This window comes from Heloderma suspectum, chromosome 5 (assembly GCF_057233095.1).
Source record: "Heloderma suspectum isolate Gila_16-S chromosome 5, 16-S_ref, whole genome shotgun sequence".
NCBI lineage: Eukaryota > Metazoa > Chordata > Lepidosauria > Squamata > Helodermatidae > Heloderma > Heloderma suspectum.
This window is the reverse complement of record NC_139462.1, coordinates 120,664,365-120,678,614: the sequence shown is the minus strand read 5'-3', so window position 1 is coordinate 120,678,614 and position 14,250 is coordinate 120,664,365. Positions and strand designations below refer to the sequence as shown.

The 14,250-nt window shown below is 41.7% G+C and overlaps 1 protein-coding gene across 3 annotated transcripts in view; it reads left to right on the top strand.

Annotated features, from left to right (window-relative positions):
- The first annotated feature begins 4,026 nt into the window (after positions 1–4,026).
- The window catches only part of FOXJ2 (forkhead box J2), a 67,323-nt gene continuing 57,099 nt past the window's right edge, over positions 4,027–14,250 (top strand). The window contains exon 1 of one of the 3 annotated variants that reach the window (XM_084859861.1): positions 4,027–5,360. The gene's annotated coding sequence lies outside the window, so the exon portion shown is untranslated. The remainder of the gene's footprint in view (positions 5,361–14,250) is intronic. The other 2 variants (XM_084859859.1, XM_084859860.1) reach the window with 2 other exon arrangements.

Below are 14,250 nucleotides of genomic sequence, written 5' to 3'. Positions count from 1 at the left end.
ATAGTGGTCTTCCAGTATCTGATGAGCTGTTACATAGAAGATGAAGCAGACTTGTTTCCTGTTGCTTCAGAGGTGATGACAAGAACTAATGGGTGACAATTTCAAGAAAACATATTTCAGCCAAACGTGAAGAGAAACTGCCCAACAGTGGGCAGTATCCGATACTGCCACTGTGCTCCTGCTGTTTCTGTTGAGTTTGTTGAACAAATCATGTGATTTGGAAATTTGTTGAACAAAACAGAAATTTGTTGAACAAATCATGTGATTTGGAAGCTATGCTTCTATTAATGTAGCCCCAAATAGCATTGGCCTTTTTTGCAGCCACAGCACATTGTTGGCTCATATTCAGCTTGTGATCTACAACAATTCCAAGATCCTTCTTGCTTGTAGTGTTGCTGAGCCACATATCCCCAATCTTGTAACTGTGCATTTGGTTTCTTTTTCCTAGGTGCAGAACTTGGCATTTATCCCTATTAAATTTCATTGTGTTGTTTAATAATGTGCCATTAATCATGTTTGCACATTGTGACAAAACAAACGTCCATACATGCACCCTGATTCTGGAGAGGCCTCTGTACAAAGACCTAGCCAGACTGTGGTAGGCCCCAAAATTTACATCTCTGCATATTCTTCCAGGGTTTAGTTTATCTTAAGGAGGCACTGTAGAGATCACCTGGAGTGATCTCTACAGTGACCAGGTCCCCCCAGACTAATGATTGGTCAATTTGAATTTATGACCCCTGTGAGCTGCCCAATCCCTATATTGGCATTGTGGAATCTTGTCTTTGTTCCGTTGGTCAGCAAAGAGTCATGGCACATGGCAAAACTCTTCCACACTCTGGAGGCAGTTGTCATTTCAGCCAGGAAAACACCTTTCTGTTCCCCCAGGTTTTAAAAAAATGTTTAAGCCATTAGATCAGTTGGTTTTATTTGTTCTGCCTTATGTTTCATCTGCTGTTCAAGTGATTTTGTGACTTTTTTTTGTTTTTATGTCCTTTTTAAAGCTACGCTGGGAGCAGTTGTGTGTGGAAGGTGTGGAACATAAGTTAAATAAATAAGTGTAGAGAGGTATCCATGTTTGTGGATGACATCAAAGGATTGAAGATGGTGAAAACTCAAGCAGATGGGGATTGAAATATGCATTAAGAATGCAATGCTTTTAGATCTACCCTTCGTATTCGTAAGCCTCCGAACTTGGAGGTTATGAGTACCCAAAGCAGAGTAGGATGTGTGCTGTGCCTTCTGCTCTGCAATTTGGCTAGATGGGCATTTTCACCTATCTACCTGAGGTGTCAGGGAGAGGGATCCCCTCCCCATCCACCAGCACGCTCCCTTTCTGTCCTCTCTGAGCTTGCATTTGTGACTTCGTAGAGGCAGGCGGTGCGGTTCCCTCCGTGCTGGGGGGAGGTGGAGGGGTGCTCAAACTCCTGGGTCCAAGGCTGGAGCGCTGTCTCCAGCCTCAGATCCAGGAATCCGAAAAATCCTATGGCCCCCCCAGACACTGTTTGGATTGCTGTCCCCAGATCTTACATCAATATTTGGCATCTAATTATATGGTTTCAATATTTTTAAATGGATAGTTTAAAAAAACATATGGTATTTTAGTATTTGACATCTAGCAGTTTAGGCATCATACATTTCATGTTACATTTTAGGGAATGGAATTAACTTTCATAGTTTCAGAGAAAAGTTTAGTATGTATAGACCTTGGAATCTAGGAAAAAAAGACCATTAAACATATGTTAATGTTTCATTTATAAAAAAAATTTGAAGTTTAGTGAACTGCTTAATATATAGAATTAGCAACTCTGGGCCAGTGTACTCAGGAAGTAATCTCTTGGATAGAGTAAGATGATGAGTGAATTTACAGATCTTTTCTCCCCACTCTGAGGTGATTACTGCATTTCTGTATTTACTTGTTTCTGTATTTCTCTTTCTGTTTATTCTTTCATTCCTGCCAAATGTGACTCCAGTGGTGGGAGAGAAAGAAGAGCCTCTCCAGAGGATCTTACAATTCAGGCAGGCCCATAAAGGAAAATGTGGTCTTTGAAATAGCCTCGTCCCAAGTCATACAGGGCTTTATAGGTCATAACTAGCACTTTGAAATGTGCTTGGAAATGGACCAGTAGTCAGTGAAGCCATTATAACAAGGGAGCCACATGCTGTCTATAACCGGCCCCAGTCAATAGTCTAGCTGCAGTATTATGGACTAGCTGAAGTTTCCAAACACTTTTCAAAGGCAGCCCCATGTAGAGCATGTTACATTTCTCCAAACAGGATGTAACTAAGTCATGTGCCACCATGGTGAGATGTGACATTTCCAGGAATAAGAGCAGTTGGCACAATAGCCTTAGCTGTAAAAACACACTCCTGGCCACTGCTGAACCTGGGCATACAGGTTCAGGGCCTATTCCAGGAGTGCACCGAAACTGCAAACCTGAGTCTTCAAGGGGAGAGTAACTCCATCCAGCACAGGCTGAATGAATCCTTATTACCTGACCTTCCTTTTGACTGACCAGCACCACCTCTGTCTTGTCTGGATTAAGCTTCAATTTGTTCAGTGGTCCATTACTAACATCAGATACCAATTCACAGCTTGAACAATATCTTTGGATTTAGATGAAAAGGAGATATAAAGTTGGGTAAACAGCATAGCGATGGCACTGAATCCCAAAACTCCAGCTAACCTCTCCCAGCAGTTTCATGTATATGTTAAATATACAAGAAATGTATGTAAAACTATGCCTCCAAATACCCTTTTAGCCATGCAGTCCAGAAAGAGACCATGGTCAATGGTTCTGAAAGCTGCCAAGAAGTCCAGCAGAACCAACAGGGACACACTGCCCTTGTCCAGTTCCCAGTGTAGATTGTCCACCAAGGCGATCAAAGCAGATCCATTTCAACCAGGCCTGGAGCCAGATTGAAATGGATCTAGATAACCCGCCTCATATAGAAACCTCTGTAGCTGAGTCACCACCACACCTCCAGCACCTTGCCCACGAATGGAATACTGGAGACTGTCTGAAAATTATCCACTATGCTCGGGGAGTGACTTTTTAAACAATATTCTCAACTTTGCTTTTAAGGATGATGGAAATACTCCCTGTTGCAAAGAGGCACTCACTACTCTCCTTACCCTTATCATGGGGTGATGGTTTTCTGAATGGGTCCCAACACATTAGGGCTGCCTCACCAAATGGCTGATTTACGTAACCATTTTTATGTGTACTTTTAATTTCATTGTATTTTTATTTTGGTAAGTTGCTTTGAACGCCCTGAAAAAGCAGCCTATAAATGTTTTGAATAAATGAGTGGGGCTTTCATGGCTTAGTCAACAGTAGCTTGTTTGGGCAGATAGTATAAAAATATTTAAACTTGAAGTTTTGCAAGGAATGCAATGAGCCAACATTTTGCCACGAGCTGAAACATCAAGACAAGCACTGGTTATAGTAATGATTTTCTTGGACAACAATTGCCCCTTTGGGGGGGGGGGAAGGGCAAGCTCTGTCCATAATAGTGTATTTTTCCTTTCTTCTTACGGACAGAAGTCCTGAACTATGAACAATTAATAAAAAGTATGTACAGGTGGTAAATATTTTCCATTTGAACGTTTTCAGTACAAATGGGGAGCTAAGGTATTGAAATGAGGTAGGGGGCAGAGAAAGCAGGGGATGGTGGGGGAGCTGAGATTTTGGAGTCCATCACCTGAGTTTGGGGAATTGTACTGTTACGGGTTTGGGTGGGAAAGATTAGTAATTATCCTGGTAACATGTTTTTGGGAAAGGAAAGTGGCACTTATTTTCCCTGGATGGAGGGGTTTAATGAAGCGATAATTACTTAGCACAGAAATGGGAGGCGGGAGGCAGAAGAGCAACGCGGGTTGGGGTGTGCCTGGAGTGTGCTTCAGAAACGTTTCCCGTAGCTGAAGATCGGGTATGGGGAAGCGGCATCTCCGCCGAGAGGAGCCACCTTAAGCCGGGGAGGCGGGGGTGGCGCGGCCTGGAGGGAGCCGGGGGAGGCGGAGCGGAGGCTGGGGAGGAGCTGGGGCCTGCAGGAGAGCCGCAGCCCGGAGCACACGGAGCAAGCATCAGCAGCAGGATAAGGAAGAGGGCCGGGGCCTGCAGAGGGTCTGCCGCGCTGCGTCGCCGGCGCCCCGCGACACTTCGCACTGCTCAGGAGCCCTCCGGGAGCACCTCAAGCCCGGGCGGCGGCGGAGAGCGCCCAGGCCCAGAAGCCGCCGCGGCCTCCAGTGGCAGCCGGGTCAGGAGGAGAGCGCCCCCCCGCCCGCGTCCTCCCCCTTTCGTCAAGCGAGGCGACTCCCAATCCCATCCCAAGATTGTGCTACCCCGTCAAGGGAAAGATCCCCCCTTTCGAACACATATCCGGGGCTAATCTCGGAGGAGCCCTCCATTACCCCGTAGAAGCTGGGTCTTAAATTTAGCCCCCCGCCCCGGGCCAAGGACAGATACGCACAACTAGGCCTTGCCTGGGCAGTTGTACACTCCCACAAGTTTTGTCATCCCCCCACCCCATCCCATCTTATCTTATTCCGGGAGGTATACCTAGGATTTAAAGGCTACTCAATACGAGAAGGGAGAAGAGCTCCGGCAGTAAAAGAGCGATTATAGCAGCCACTAGAGTAAAGGAAAGACCCCCAAATGTTTCACCCTCAATTCAAACCATCACCACCCCCAGCTAAAACGATCTAGTAACTTATTGGTGCCTACTTACTAGCCTACAAGGAGACAAACTGATACCCACTAGCTTGTTAGTATCGGTGAAGCTATAAAGATTTCCTAAACGTATTTAAGTAGGGGGTATTCCTCCTTGTGGAGACGACCCCCACCTCCACTTAAAAAGATTCTTTTAAAATATCCATTGTAAAAGAGAAGGAGGATAGCTTCACAGGCAGCCTAAAAGTTGAAAGAAAATAATATCAAATAGCTGTCAAAAGGGAGGAGACCCACAATAACAAAAATATTCCTTAGAAAAACAAAGAAAGATGCTTATTCCCCAAACTGTCAGAAAGTGGGGGTGTTAGCTGAAGAGAATAAGGAACTCCTAAATACAGAAGGAGGTGAAAGTTGTTCCCATTACAGCTGGGGGGGGGGGGACAGGAGTGACATCACTTAAGTAACAGCCTAGCCAACGGGAAAGAAAGGGATAAACTTGTAGTTTAAGGGTTTGAAACCCAAAGCTCTCTCCCTGTCGGTATCACTGACAAATCCCTCCTAAGGGAAAACTCAGAAAAACCCCTCCAAACATCAGTGGCACTTTGAGCATGGGGCTTGTGTGTAGATCGTGAAGGACGACATCCCTCTTTTAAAAAAGCCAAGATACCCACTGCAGAAAATCTAACCGTGAGTGACAATTTTACATCACATATCTCCCCATGCCTATTTTTCTCTCTCTCCACCTGCATTCTTTCTTATTGTTTCTCTCTCTCTTGGTCTTCTTCCTTTGAATCCCTTTCTATGTGTATGTTTTGCATCTTGGTTTCTGGAATTCGTTGCCATATTAGACATTTGCTGGCTTGTCTTTACAGTGGCAGCCTCTGTCCCCAAAGCAGTTGTAACAGCACTTTTCAGTATCTTTCAGTACTGTGGATTCAGTCTTGGCTATTGTATGCAGAAGAGGGAAATCCAGGAGTCAGTGGGGAGAGGATCACAGTAATCAAGAAGTTAATGAGCAGGGTGTGGAGTATATGTGATTGGGAGGTATCATCATACTTTTAATGCAGCTGTGCTTGGATGCTGTGATACTATGCAAGTGCAATACTATGCATGGTGAACTCTGTGGGACTTAAACTTCAGGTGATCAGACTGCATGCTTCTGGACTGTGAATCATCTTGTGTTTGACATTTTAGATTGTCTATTTTCCCCGCCTTTTCAAAGGGTAATGGAATTTGAATCCATGTTAGTGGCAGGGCATAGAGAACCCAGAGTTTGTAGCTTTTTTTGAAGATTAATATTGAATAAAGGGGGTGTGAACTTGTGACTATGCCATTGCATTGTGAATTCCATCTCTATTGGGTGAAATTCAGGCAAGGATTTAAAGGCTAAGATTCATTCCACCAGCAGTGTCCTTGATTTGATCTTCCTGCTTTATTGAAGAGTTGCAGACAAGTTTTGGTGCCATTATCCTGGGATGGGAGAGTTAACTATCGGGACATGGAAGTGTTTTGATAATAGTGCAGAGTAAGTGATACATGGCATCTACTCCTTGGTAGGAAACTAAAGCCCATGGAGTGACCACTTCAGGTAGCATTTTATAGATGCTATTGACAGCAATCACCTTGAGGAAATAATCACATCCTTATTGGTGATATACTTTAGATATATGACTCAAATCCACTTTGTGACAAAGGCAGTTACAAGGAAATCCAAAATCAGAAGAGCCCTTCCCTCATTTATGGCTAGCTAAGTCTGCTGTTGACAAATGACTGGGTATAGAGTATTCCCAGAAAAGGCATCAATAGGAAGGGTTACTATATATGGCGTGTAATTAATGTAAAATCAAAATTGGTCATTTAAAATTAATTGCCCACTCCTGGCAATTGAGTTATCATTAGATTAATCAATTAAAAAATGTATAACTAAAAAAAGTGACTCGACTTAATAGAGCAGCGGATGTTAGAAAAATGATTGTTATTTTTTGGTTCATGTAATTATAAAAAATCAGTCCAGATGACAAAAAATGGTATTCGTTCCTGGTGAAAAGGGGATGTCTTGTAAGATGCATACATCATCTAAAAACAAAGAAAGTATGCTTTTTTTCCCCTTTGGAACAATTGCTTTTTCTCATGTGCAAATTTGTACAGATTTAGGCTGCAGTCCTATACATACCTGGGAGTAAGTCCCATAGAACTCAGTGGGGCTTATTTCTGAGTAGAGGTCTGCGCTGTTAATCAAATCAAACATACAGTTAATTGGCTGAGGTTCTTTTACTGGATGTACATTTTTATTTAAACTTCTGTGTAGTATACCAGTTGGCAAGGTAGATTTTTCTGCAGAACTCAGAACTTGTAATACATAGTGATTGTCTGGGAAGAAGTTAAAGTAAGAATTTGTTTATTGCAGAATTGGGTTGAAGAGATTAACTTCTACCTTTATGGTTAATTTGCCCTCCTTTATTCCAGTGTCAGCAACAGCTTGACTTTTTTCTAGTGACTTTCCATAATGGATATAAGATACTAGCAAACTGAGGCCGAACTTCAGTCTTCTAGGAAGGAAAAATTGCCCACCGCAAGTGGATTACAAGTATTTTTGCTGGTGGAATATATTTTTCTGGTAGGGGAGTACATATTCCCATTCTCCTCTCCAACCCCCTCCTTCCCAAAGTGTAAATGGATTTAGTTTCTTGAGTGTGTCATTAAATATTTGCAAGGCTGATACCCTGTTGTCCAGGAGAGTCATTTGATGGCTCTTATTTGTTAAATGCTACAGTGTATGAGGCTGTTAATAGAATTCTGACATTTCAGTCAGAAGAACTTGATGGTAGAAGGGTAATTACGCAAGAAGTGAGAGATTCTGAAATCCAGAGAAAGGAAGATCAATGGAGATAGTTATATTTTATATTATATTTGTAGGGGTTGTTTGTTTAAGGGTGACAGCTGCCTGTATTTTTAGTGGAATGGCTCAGTTGTTACCCAGGAATGTAAATGAAAGGTGGGAATAGGGATGGAAAGAAGAAGCTCACACTATTTCACTGCGTACGTCCTCATAACTACTTATGTCCAATAATTTGAAAATCAGCCTTTTTGTCCAAATGGCAGGCTATAGATTTAAGAAAATAAATTTAGGGGTTGATCTTCCTGTTACCTTCAGAATAAGCTATCTGACTCCTCTGGCATCTCCTACATAGTGCTAAGCACAGTTAACTCTCAAGTTAATTATGATTACCAAGAATTTTGAGTGTTATCTGCCCAACCCTGTGCATATTTACTTAGAAGTAGGTCCTGTTGTGTTCAATGGGACTTTCTCACTAGTACATTTGTTGGGACTGAAACCTAAGAGTCTAAAACAGTTTATGATTAAATTATAGATATAGATATCTATAATTTAGATAGATAGATTAGATAGATAGATATATAATTTAGATAGATAGATATAGATATAAATTATAGATATAGGAAATTGCATTAGCAACAGTGAAAGTTCAATGGAGATATTAGTTCTTTGTATTTTTCTTTAAATAGGTATTTTTAGATAATGTGTCTAAGACAGAGGAATCATGTCAATGAGATATTGAACTGAAAACAATTTGAAGAATCTGAAGGCTAATACTTTGAAATCTGGTTGCAATTACTTCTATTTCTTGTGAAAATTACTTAGCTTTATACAGGGGGATGTTTGACTTTATTTATTTATTTCATTAATATCCCACCTTTTTTCCTCCTTAAGGAACCTAAGGCGGCATACATAACCCTCCTCCTCTCATTTTAGCGTCACAACAATAACCCTGTGAGGTAGGTTGGGCTGAGGGACATCAATTTTTAATGGAGTTTTGTCTAGCTCATTAAATTGGTATGTTCTTTAGGGCTGTGGTCCTCTTACCTTCTGCTAAGAGGGTTTGGCAACAATAATTTAATCTTTAACAAGAGCTTGCTAGGATTTGATATTACGTCTCAGCTATAGAGTGCGTCAGTGAATATTTATTTTTTATTACACAAATTTGTGTACCACTTTCCTATAAAATTATCAAAGCAGTTAACGTAATAACAATCTAACAATAAAATACAATAAAATAATCAGTGCTCAACAATAAAACTATAACTATACTCAGGGAAAGCCTGCATAAAGAGGTAGGCCTTAAGCAGACATCTAAAAATCAGAACTGTAGATGCCTGTCTAATGTCAATAGGGAGTGTGTTCCAGAGGGCAGAAGCTGCAATATTAAATGCTCTACTGCATTTAATGGTGATCCCCAGGAGACTGCAGCACCCTCAAGAATGCTCATTCTGAGGATCTTAGAGAATGGGCAGGGACATAAGGGCTGAGGCAATCCCTGTTAATAAATAAGAGTCTCTTTGGGCATGTTCAGAGTGCCTTTCTGTCACTCATGCGTAGCCAAAACTAGCTCCTACATACTATGAATTAGGGGCTTTGAGGTCAGATGCCATTACCTCCAAGTAGGCTTGAGCTCTGGCACCTCCCATTTCAGAAGTTAACAGCTGTCTCTGGTAAGTCAGCTTTAGGCTCAAGGTGGTGGGGAAAATGGTGATGCAGGCTTGGGTCTGCCTGAAGAGCAGGAATTAGAGCATATGTTAGTGTGGAGGGTGACCCCTTTCCACTTACGTTCTTGTCTGAATCTTTAGACATGGCCTGAAATCTGTTATTTAAGGGACACCTGAACAAAGCTGCTGGTGTTTCTGAATGCGATTGACATTTTGGACACCTGTGCAGAAGACCCTCATTACCCCCTGCAAATCTTATTTATTTATTACATTTTTATCTTGGGGATTCATGGCTGGAAAACCTACAAATGCGCAGGAAGCCCTTTGTACTACTCTCTGGTATGATAGCATAGCCCTTTATTTGAGGGTATCAACAGGAAGAGCAGTTTATGACAAAAGGTTTATGGGTTGTAATCCAGAAAGAGATGGATAGAGATTTGAAGGCAGATCCAGTTCACAGTTAGTTAGGTGAGCCAACATTTCATTTCAGAAAATTTGTTCCCTTTGCATGGGGAAGGGGCAAAGTCAGAACAGAAGTGGGCAGATCAGGTGTGGGGTCTGGTAGTGCCTGAGGATTACTGGTTTTTCAGACTCCAGTAGTGGCTATTTGAGGGAGTATGTGTTTACTAGTTGGACTAGCAAAATACTGGCTGGTTGGCTGGCTACTCACTGCAAACAGATTGGAACCTCTCTTATTCTGTAGTAAACAATACACTCTTCCTGCCACCAGACCTTCAGGTAGGGTCCTGTGTATGCTGTAGTTCAGACTACCTGAATGTGGGGCCTCCAGATGTTTTAGACTTCAATTCCAATCAGCCCCAGCTGTCAGGAATGCTGGGAGTTGTAGTCTAAAACATCTGGAGGGGACCAGGTTGGGAAGGCTGCTATAGTTAAACACAATCTAGAATACAGTTGTGCTCTGGAATAAAGGTTTTCACTGTAGACTTTCCTGCAAAGCTTTAATTGTGAGATAATTTTTGAAAAATGACTCTGGTCAGTGCTTGAGTTTCGTACTGCTCTGAAGCAATCAATTCAAAGGAGAAATTCCCACTCATCTTGTTATGTTTAAACTTGTCATTTTTTATTTCAAAGTAAATGTTCATAATATTAATAGTTTTTGAAATGAGTGTTTTAGGGCGCAGTCCTAACTAGATGGGCAGCCGCCTCTGAACTCACAGGCGACCACCTATCCTAAGCAAGGCAGGAGAGGCATGGGGGGATCGTTCCCTCCGCACCTCTCCTGCCTTGCTATTTTTCGCTAGACAGCTGTTTTCAGCTGTTTAGCGGCAGGGGGGCCAACCGGGAGAGGAAGCTGCCATACGACACATAGGACTTGTCGTATGCACAGCTGCGCTCTCCCTGCCCTAGAACGCCCCTTTTCAGTTGCTCTGCGCTTGTCTTCTGAATGCAGAGGATGGGGCTTCTCCATGCTTTGGAGAAATGCCGGATCAGATTTCTGGGAACCGACCTCGGAGCACGAGCTCCAAGGACGGTTCCCGGAAAAGAGCATATCCTGTGGCTCTCTAAACAGTGTCTCGGGGCCATAGGATTGCTCCCTTACTAACAAAATTTAGTTAATGTTGAAAGAGAATTTTCTTTCTAAAGTTGCAAACATATGTTTCTTCTTGCAACCATCACTGGCTGAAACCAGATATAACATGTAGTTACGTGTATTTTTCATGTATTTATTTATTTTATTACATTTATATCCCACCTTTTTTCCTCCTCAAGGAACCCAAGGTGGAGTACATAATCCTCCTCCTCTCAATTTTATCCTGACAACAACAACCCTGTAGGTAGGTTGGGCTGAGGTTCTGTGACTGGCCCAAAGTCACCCAGTGAGCTTCCATAGCTGAGTGGGGACTAGAACCCGGATCTCCTGACTCCCAGTCCAACACTCTAGCCACTACACCACACTGGCTCTCATGTAACTTATTTTCAGCTTCTTTTAAAAACTAAAAACTGCCTTGGGAACCTGAGAATCTAAGGGGAAGAATAGGGGTGGGGGCTGCTTAAACTTTCCTTTGTCATTTTCCCACTCAAAATTGCCCCCCTCAAACTGCATTTCCCCCTGCTAGTGGAAAAGCAGCTTAAAATTATAAGTGTGAAAATCCCTGGAGGAGAAAGGGTTAAGTAGCCCTTACTCTGTTTAAACACAACCTCTCAAGACAGCTTTTGGTTTAAAAAAACGGGAAAGTTGTATGTACCTGTGTGTAACATCTAGTTTGGTGCACAGTCTTCAGACTCAGCCTGAAGTTGTCTATGATGAAGCTGCACAATGTGTGTGCAAAAATCCATGGCATGCCAAAAATGAAGGGTCACCATGAAATGAGTTTAATATGTAGGAGGATGGTTAGACTATGCCACTCATTTTAGTATCTCAGTGACTAAAGCTTTCCATCAGAACATTTTATAGTTCATTCCCTGTGGGACAGCCATAATTTTGTAAAATGCAAATACTGTGCAATAGGCTCAGATCATTGTGGATTGCTGGGGTTTTTCCCAGACTGAATTGTTCACAGTATCTTCTTGCGCCCTGTTCTATCATGACATGTAGTGGTTCTCCAAAGGAGGAAGACTCTTTCCTTCCCCACTGTTGCAGTTCTTAGTTCTAGTGTTGGGATCCCCTGGTTCAGTGGCTTCTTATCTGTCTATTGCATCAAGTTCAAATTCCTTACCTGAACCTTTGGGGTTGTGTATGTTCTCACCTCCATCATTACTATTCTTATTTCTTCCTACAGATGTGTCCTTTTCCCAGCTCTTTCTTGTCTCTTTGTCAGGGTTCTTTTTCTTGGTGTCTACTTATGGCATTCATTAACACTGTTCTACTCTGGGACAGTCTTTCTGATTCCATTGACTAATTCTCCTCCAAGTCCTTCCTACTATCCACTTTTCCCAAGACTGTATAGATTTTTGTATCATCTTCTAGGCTATGCTCATGCTTGATGCTCTAGCCTGCTTTATTTTTATATCTGTTTTACTTCTAGTCCTGAAGGTTAGCAAATGAGTGCTGAAGGTTTGAAATAAGGGCTGAAAACAAATCTCCTCCACTGCACACCCTGGTACTTCAACTCTAGAAAGCCAATTCTAATGGGTTTAGTCACTTAGAACTGAAAGAGTGACAAGGTCCAGAGCAGTAGTCATGTTAGTCTATTACAGCAAACGCAAAGCAGCATCTGATGATCTGGGCTTTAGTCCACAAACATTTATGCTACAGTAAATATGTTGGTCTTTAAGCTGCACAGCTGCCCTTCTCTGTCAGAACAGAAATGTATGGCAGAATATGCCTGTTATCTCTCTGGTGTCCTGTGCTTTTTGAGGATATGGGATAGCTTTTCAGGGTTCAAACTCGATAGTGAGGAAAGGAAAATACTAATGGCTCTAAAGAAAACATTTAAAGATAGATATGAATGAGTTAATGCAGAGATAGCACTACTCAGTTTAATATTTAAAATATATATTGTACTGGATCCAGACCAGGTTAGCTAAGACTGACTTAAATCCCATTGATTTAATTGAGACTAAAGCATGACTAACTTAGTTTGTATCCAACCCATTGTTTCCTCGACACAGACTAATTGTCTTGACAGGCCACATTGACTGGTCTACCGCCCTTTATTGATTTCTCAATCTGTGCTGCAGAAAGTAGCTGCTGGTTCATACTTTTTTCTCTGTTGGCTATTCAGGGTGGGTGTGGAGAGAAAGTTGGCATTCCTTTAGAGGGTTATAGTTGAACCCTAACGTCATCTAAGATGTTTATTTCCCTTCATTATATTGCAGGCTTTGGGGAGCAGGGACTTGCTTATGTTGATGGTCATATTCATTTATGCACCTATACAAAATCAACTCAGATTATATTCTCTAATTTGATCAGCTAATCTTGGTTGGTACCAATATTTAATTTGACTGTATCTGAAAATATTTTCCTATGCTTCTGATTTGTATAGGCTCTATACTAATTCTCAGGTCTAAGATCAGGAGTCCTAGGACAAGAGAGCACATACTAGAATCCAAGGACAGAGCATAGTCAAGCACTTAACACAGATTAGTTACCCTTAATTCACTCGAACAGTGCAATTCTGTACATGTCTACCCACAAGTAAGTCCTAATGAATTCAGCAGGGGTTACTCTCAAGTAAGTGCTTTTAGGATTGCAGCCTAAATGTGGTTTTTCCTCAGAGAGATAGTGATTACAGAGCATACAAAATGGTGTCATTTTTCCTCTCCTCCTGTGTTTACTTATGGGTGAATTATATTTAGTATTTGTGAATATGAAACTGTAGGGTGATTGTTGTTTTAGAATAATTAATGCAAAGTACAAGAATAAATGGATCTAGATACAGAAGAATGAAGTTAGACTCCTTATTCCTCTTCTGCCTTGTAATGCCCTCAGGCACATGATTGAAGTGTGACTAAGGAAGAAAAATAATTGAATTCACTTACTTTACAGTTAGTGCAATATCTGAAAGTACCTGGAAAGTTTTGTGGATGTCTACTGAAACTCAAAGGATGTTTATTTTTAGTTGTATGTTGTAGAACATCAACTTAATTCTAAACTTCTTTCAGGTTGGAAGTCTTTCTGGTTTACTGTAGCACTAGTAGGAAAGTAGGAAAAATTAGTTTCAGTTTGTTTTTGATGAGGATTTTATTATGTTTATATCCCACCTTTCATCCATCATGGAACTCAAGGTGGCTACATGTGGTCCCCAGGTGGTCTCCCCTCCAAGCACTGACCACACCTAAACCTTCTTAGGTTCAGCAAGGTGGCTGCCTCATGTGCTTTCAGACTATGCCCTGGGAGCACATTTACCCAGGATTTACCCAGTTCACACCTCCTGGACTGAACATGGACTGGAATGCAATCTGTGGCTTAAGTCTGTACATTTTGGAACTTGCATTGTGATTTGCTGATCAAAAAAAATGTGTCTGAGAGCATGCATACATTTGAAAAATGAGCATGAAAAAAAATCATAATTTTGAAAAATGTGCACAAACACTTTAATCAGTGGGAGAAGAAAGCATACATTTCAAAGATGTGCACCGTTGATGCATACTTTTGGAAGAATATGCATGA